Source organism: Notolepis coatsorum (genome assembly GCF_963971535.1).
Source record: "Notolepis coatsorum genome assembly, chromosome: 11".
In the NCBI taxonomy this organism is placed as follows: domain Eukaryota; kingdom Metazoa; phylum Chordata; class Actinopteri; order Aulopiformes; family Paralepididae; genus Notolepis; species Notolepis coatsorum.
Genome location: NC_140175.1, coordinates 7349205 through 7357086, shown reverse-complemented (window position 1 = coordinate 7357086; position 7882 = coordinate 7349205). Strand labels below are relative to the sequence as shown.

General features: G+C 43.7%; 1 long non-coding RNA gene across 1 annotated transcript; it reads left to right on the top strand.

The window, feature by feature from the left end:
- Positions 1-2751: 2751 nt before the first annotated feature.
- Positions 2752-5947, top strand: LOC311236690. Its single transcript, XR_014620236.1, has 3 exons — positions 2752-3072; positions 4432-4524; positions 5858-5947. It is a non-coding gene; the product is annotated as an uncharacterized lncRNA (long non-coding RNA).
- The last annotated feature ends 1935 nt before the right edge of the window (positions 5948-7882 follow it).

The window sequence follows — 7882 nt, the reverse complement described above, 5'->3', positions numbered from 1 at the left end:
AAATGAGGTTGGCACTAGTTTGTTCGCCGTGCATATAAATATAGCGCAGGTGAATACAGAAGCACTTAGTCAGAAACTTAGTCAGAAACTTAGTCTTACTTAGTCAGAAATCAAGAGTTACCCAATAAGTTGAAGCCTCACCCACGATACAACGTGCGGTGAAGTATGGCCTGTTTGGCCCCAAATAGAGCATTGAGACCGCGTGCGAATTAATAACTGAATTGTCAGAGTTTGGCGCTATACCGTCGAGTGCGACATATTTCTATTAAGTCAGTAATAGTCTATTTGTGTATAGTGTATCGTGCAGCTAAAGTTCTACAGTGACCAGCATCACCAACGCTTCCTCGTACCAGCTAGAGTGCTTATCCAGGCTGGGCTGCTTTCATGGCGCTTTCACCCGAGGAGACCTAGACGAGAACCGTGTGGACATGTACACTGGATTAATCTACCCGACGACTACATAGCCCTTTGCGGCTGGATTATATTTGCTTTGGTCCTGTGATTTATGGAGCGGAGAATCTACCCGACGCCTACACGTGTGGGATTCACCCTGTGGGGAGCCACGTCGAGCCTGCGCCTCAGAGAGCCTGAGGCCGGCTAGCTTTCTTCACTGTGGAGCTACAGTCTACGGAGAACAGCTGTATTCGTCTGTGGATCAAGAGGCTATTGCACCGTCTCCTGTATTTGGAGTCTCCTTAGTCATCGTTGACCAGACTCTCTACTACCGACAGATCCCCTACCCCTGCTGGCTTACAACCGGGGGGACCCTTCCAGTATCTCCCGCTATATATTACTAGTGTACCATGGATATAATTCCCTAAGATTCAGGTTGTATAATTACCTCCTGCGTAACCAGAGAATGGACATTCATTATTGATTTGCCTACGCACATTCCTTGCCTTATAAGCGCATCCAAAGTATAATAGAAAGTATATTATGTACCTTTTGCTGCAATAAATACTTAATTATCACTTTGTGTGGAACCGATTCATTGTGGGAAGTGTTCATCATATTTAGATATCATGTACTGTATGGCCAGTAATTAAAGTACATAAAGCGGTAGTGGTTTAATGATACCATACTTATCAATACAGTCAGGGAATTGTACCCCTCAGTTACAGATTGATTGATTTAAAACTTTATTAACATATTGCAGAATGGGTACAGTACAGCTCAATACATACAATTGTTAAGGGGATGCAGACCAGAGAAAGACTTTCGTCTTGTTTACATCAGGGTCCCCCATTTTCAATTCATCATATTTCATATCTAAATCATATAATATCTCATTGCTAAATATATGCAATATATAATCTAATAATCCAATAATCTAAATCTAATATATAATATAAAAATGCTAAATGCATGGGTATTTTATTTTGTCTTTAATGTTAGCTTGCAAACTCAAATACTGTCTTGGTAAGCCTCATAATGAATTGTTTGGGGAAAAAAAGAAAAACATCGTGATGCGTATCGTGTATCGCCGAAAGGTCAGAAAATATCGTGATATCATATTTAGGCCATATCGCCCAGCCCTAGTTCAAATGTATCTAGCAGTAGAGTCTTGAGGCGCTCATATTTGTTCGTCGCCGGGGGATCAGTCAAAAAACCTACCACTCGAGCTGCGGTGGAGCTGCCCAACACTGCCACCGTGTGGTTGTACCGGTCGTCGTCGTCATCCACGTTGCTCTTGTTGAAGTTCGCCTCCACAATAGCAAACCATGCAGCCGGAGTCGACTCCCAGAACTCGGGTAGCTTGAGCGTGGGCGTGTGTGCACCACATGCTTCCCTGACGGGGGATGGTGATGGCTGCCGATGGCCAGAACGTCTTCCTCGTCCGGACATTTTGTAAGAATGTTCGTTCGCTGATTATTGTACACAATTCGCCGTAACAAAAATCCACGTTGGGGTCACCAGTGTAGTGCCGGATGAAAGAGGAATAAACGGAGGTAACGGAATGCTTGTTTAATGTACAAAGCCACGTCAGTCAACACAGAACAACAGTACATGTAATCGCCAGCACAGTAATGAATGACAACAGCGAGTGCCACCGCAATAGATGTCCCCTCTGGCCGCGGTGCCAGATTAGTAGTTCCCTCCCACTACACAACACAGTCAGAGGAGAACACGAACCAATAATGTAGTCACTACAATATCCCAGTTAACGGTATTTTTTTTTAATGATTCGTTATAAATTGAGGAAGCTGAGGGAGCGCGGAAGCTGAGGAAGCGCCGCGCGGCAGGAAGGGGGCGGGCTAGCGTAGGGTCACGTGGGCGTCGTGGCCAATCAGAGGAACCCGGAACCTGAGCACCGTTGTAGAAGGGATAGAGGCACGCGGGCGCCTAAAACCAGTTGCGTGATTACGAAACCTAGCCGCATTTCTCTGAGACGCTCTCTGATTGGCACTGACTGACACTCTCTGATTGGCCACTGACGCGTTTGCCCAAACCGTGACGAGCTGTGTCTTTGCCCATTTCCACGTCAAACAGCCTGCAAACTACCTGGCGTTCTATCGCCATGCTCTAAGACAAACTCTAACCTTAACCAACTTCGAAAGAGTGCCTAAGCTTAACCAGTGTAGAAACAGGCGTCGGCCAATCAGAGAGCGTCTCCGAGAAATGCGGCGTGCATATGTAATCAAGCTGCCGTCCCACGATTGGCGCACATGTCACATGACCAGAAACGTGCGTGGCCAATCAGAGCGCAAAACGGGAACGCGGAAATACGAGTGGTTTGGCAAGAGAAGATGGCCGCGCGTCGCTGTTAAAACTAGCAGCTAACGTTTCTACAGCCATACTGTTTACATTGAGGAGCTTTTAACTCGCTTCTCTGGTTCAAAAGCGTTATCAAAGGACAAGTTAAACACAACACATTTGTGATCGATCGGCCACCGTCAACTCCTCCGTGCAAACACGACTGACTTTGAACCCGATTGTGAACCAGATCAAGTTGCCTTTGTTGTGAGTCGGACCAGAGACATCCACGTTGGAGACAATGAAACGAGTCTCTTGCTAACGTCTCTGTGGAGAACTGTACTGGACCAAGACTTCACATCTGGAACCACAACATCTGTAAGTACAATTATGTTCACATTGTTTTCCTCGTATTGCTCCTTCCTTGCAGCAGCGGCTCGAACGGAACTGTTGCGGCTACATGTTGATTGATTGAATGATTGAAAATTGTATGAACAGATTGCAGAATGGGTACAATACAGTACGGCTCAATACACACAATTGTTAAGGGGATGCAGACCAGAGGGAGACTTTCGTCTTGTTTACATCAATCAATCAATTCCATCTTCAAAATTGATAAAGTAAGTGCCGATGGACATCATAATACGTAAATTAACACTTGTGTCTGTGATCAGTACATACATTTTTTTTATTTTTTTTTATTTATCCAGGAATGTCCCATTGAGATACAAGATCTCTTCTTCCAGGGAGTCCTGAACTATCCTAACATACGAACTATCCTACATGTCTGATCAGTACATAGAACTATCCTACATGTCTGTGATCAATACTAGAACTATCCTACATGATCAGTACATGGAACTATCCTACATGTCTGTGAGTGATCATACTAGAACTATCCTCCATGTCTGGGATCAGTACATAGAACTATCCTACATGTCTGTGATCAATACTAGAACTATCCTCCATGTCTGGGATCAGTACATAGAACTATCCTACATGTCTGTGATCAATACTAGAACTATCCTACATGATCATACTAGAACTATCCTACATGTCTGATCAGTACATGAACTATCCTACATGTCTGGGTCTGGGATCAGTACATATAACTATCCTACATGTCTGGCATCGGTACATAAAACTATCCTACATGTCTGGGATCAATACATAAAACTATCCTACATGTCTGGGAATCACACTATCCTACATATCTGGGATCAGTACACTTTTTCACACCTTAACGACACAAAGTTATCTGCTCTTGGTAAGTCATATTGTAACATACATGTCACATATCCAATGTGTTGTTTGCTAAACCTTGACTAAACCTTCTCAGTTTGTGATTGTTCTGTTCTGTTAGAACAATCATATTTTATGTTGCATGGTTTGGAGAGCTAGGAGGCTTCCTTAGAAGAGACTCGGAGTTCAGTGTAAAAGTGAGAGTAAGACAGACTAAAGTAAACATTTCCTTTTTTCCCGTCGCAAACCGTTATTTCAACTTGTTAGGAAGTGGAGGCTTCCCTCATTTAGATTAGATTAGCTGTCATTATACAGCACAAGTACACTACAACAAAAAGAAGTTTGGCAGATTTAGGCAATTCTTTCTGTACATAATGAACCATGACATGAACGTATCTTTTTCTCTTCACCTGCTGTAATTTAGCCTTCAGTTTTTTGGCAAATAATCCACTGCGTCCACCATGATGGATTTGTGATCTTTGTGTCAACGTCTAGAGAAAACCCTAATGGATTGTCCAGACGTCCACACGCTTCCCATCACCCGTGGCAACAAGGATGGTCTTCTGGACATAGACAAGCTTGCCAGAGGTGATCATTTTACCTCTTAATTTACATTCTCTAAAGTAATTTTGTTCTTAATTTCTATCATTCCTAAACACCTCATGGATGTCAATCAATCTACATTTTATTACAGACCCAGGGTCCATATAAAAGACAGGACAATACATAGAATAAATTACATATAAAAGCACAATAAAAAAATCACAGTTTAAAATAAAATACAGATTAATGTCTTGCATAGAGACAACTGTCTTTGTTTCCACTGCTGTGATTGAAGGACAAAACCAAGATGAGCTCATTTACAGAGTAATTTACCAGACAAACACATGTATACGATTTCTTAAGGCAGCTTGGGGAGGAAGTCCTGCAGCCACAAACATCCTACTTGCACTACACCATCTGACCCTCTTAAGTAATATTACCATGACATCATTATAAGCTACTTGTTTCTCTAAGCTTGCTTTTTTGTAGTTTGAGTGCAGTATAGAGTGGTGTACAATATGCTCTGGACAGAGACATCTTCACTACATCTGTACACATAGTAAACTAACTGAGAGAACAGAGACATCTTCACTACATCTGTACACATAGTAAACTAACTGAGAGAACAGAGACATCTTCACTACATCTGTACACATAGTAAACTAACTGAGAGAACAGAGACATCTTCACTACATCTGTACACATAGTAAACTAACTGAGAGAACAGAGACATCTCACTACATCTGTTCACATAGTAAACTAACTGAGAAAACAGAGACATCTTCACTACATCTGTACACATAGTAAACTAACTGAGAGAACAGAGACATCTTCACTACATCTGTACACATAGTAAACTAACTGAGAAAACAGAGACATCTTCACTACATCTGTTCACATAGTAAACTAACTGAGAGAACAGAGACATATTCACTACATCTGTTCACATAGTAAACTAACTGAGAGAACAGAGACATCTATTATCCACTACATCTGTACACATAGTAAACTAACTGAGAACAGACACTTTCACTACATATGTACACATTAAATTAACTGAGAAAACAGATATATTCACTACATCTGTACACATACTGTACTAAACTAACTGAGATAATAAGGACATCAGTATTTCCCCCAACATAGTGTATTTTCCCCAACATAGATATAGTATTTCCCCCAACATAGATATAGTATTTTCCCCAACATAGATATATTATTTTCCCCAACATAGACATAGTATCTCCCCCAACATAGATATAGTATTTTCCCCAACATAGATATATTATTTCCCCCAACACAGATATAGTATTTTGCTGGCTTGTTGCAGTGTTCTTGCTTGATGCAGACATTGGCTGTATATATTTTTATTGTCCAGAGTCGTTGGAGGAGGATGAGGAAGAAGACGATGAGAGCCATGAAGACTGGAGCTCACATAGTGGACTTGCAGCAGAGGAAGAGAAGGGAGGGGGGGCGAACTCAGAAGATGAAGGGGGTAAAGAAGAGGAAGGTGAGGCAGAAAGGGAAAAAGAGGAAGGTGAGAATGACGTGGGATGGGAATACATTATTAAGTCAAAATGATATACAAACATTTGAATCTTGGATACCTGTAGTTAATCAAGCTTTTAAATATTTAGTTTAAAAAGTGTGGCATTGTGACGGTTCTCTCAGTTTCAGAAAAGGACACGGACTGGTTTGTAATCCAAGGTTATATTTCGTATAGCATCGCGTCCCGCTCTGAGCCTTACGAGATACTCTATATCTCCTGTGATACCTAATGTATCTCCCACGAACAAAAAACACATGCACCCCACCTGTATGGGGCCCCGCCCCTTATGGTGGTACCACCCATATAACCATGACTCTGGTCATGAAACACCCTTCCTCTATTTTCGTCCCAGCGTACTGGATGCTTGCACCATACGAGCTAGCGGAATGAAAAGATTAAGGAAGATTAATAATGTTGGAAGCTTACCGGAGGTTGCTGGCCCCTGGCATCTTCGACGCATGTTTTCGGCGACACGACGGGCCTGTGATGTTCCTCGTTTGATGACTGCACATCGAGGTTCAGCTGTACAAGGCTGGCTGTCGGGCCAGCTTGTACTCAGGTAGGCCCTGTGTCTTCAGGCATGGGTATTAGTGTTAGTAATGCTGGTTTGTGTTGTTAACACAACCTTGTTGTGTGTTGGCGCCAGGGGCAAGATGGTTTGGTGAACGTTCTCTGCAGGGAACGGTTTCCAAGCTGTCTTGGGCGTGCTGCTAAAACATCTAAAGCTATGCTAACATGCTATCGCTACTGCCGCATGCTATCACTACTGCTAATTGCTATGCTGTTTTAATGTCTCCGCCGTGAGATGTTGTCACTCTCCCGCCTCTTGCCCGGTTCATCAATGAAGGTCAGTCGGTAGCTGTTGTGGGGTTTTGAGTTCTATTTACCTTTTTCGGGTAAATGGGTTGACAACGGGGTAGGTCGTGGCTAGGTTCTAGCCAGGTATTACCTTGTGTTCCGGCGGGGTTTGTTGAACGGTGTTCCCATCTGGGTTGGCGTCGGGTAGTGGGGCTATGGGTCCAGCCGACATGGTAAACATGTTGCGTGTCTGTGCACAGGCAATTGTTGTCTTGGGTTCCACATTGCCTGGCGTTAGGCTGCAGTAGTGTAAGGGCAGGGCCGCTTGGGAGAAATGTGAGGCCCTGTGCGTTTTTAGACGCGAGGCCCCCCATCTCCTGGGGCGGCCCTGTGTAGGGGGCTATTGTTTCATTTTTTCACTCTGCTATGAGAAGGTCTGTCTTGCTACAAGCTTTCTCTCCTCTCAAACCATTCATACTGACGGTCAATCGGTATACTGGGGGAGTAGTGCGGGGGGGGGGCTTTGTTTACCTTTTTTGGTAAATGGGCTAAACTAGGGCTGGTGTTCTGTTGTGAATATTTTGAATGAAGACGGGTCTGGTCCGTCTCCCCTTAAACTTTGTGTGTATGGGTTTGCTCATTCTACAGTTTTTGTGGTTTAGCTCTTTTATTCATTTAACCTTTTCATGGTCCACACCACAGTGGAGGGTGCTGTTTGCAATCACCACTGGTGCTCCATGTTAACGTCAGTCCTTTGTTTTTGATATATTGAAACAATGCCCCGCCCGGCCGACACCATGGGTCGGCCTGGCGAGTGGCTGGTGGGCTGTTAAGGCTTGTACCGCCACGGTATGGAATTGGCAACGATTAGAACTGTGTTCGAATTGGTGTTTTTTCTATTACAGAAATGGTGTCTGGTGGAGGGGCCTTGAGGGCCGGCCGACGTCGACACATCGCGCACGGTGTTGGTAAACCACTCCGTCGAGGATGTTGACGTTATTAGCTTTGACCCAGCCGCAAGCTATAACCGCTCAGGGTTCCCCTCTCCGCAGGGGA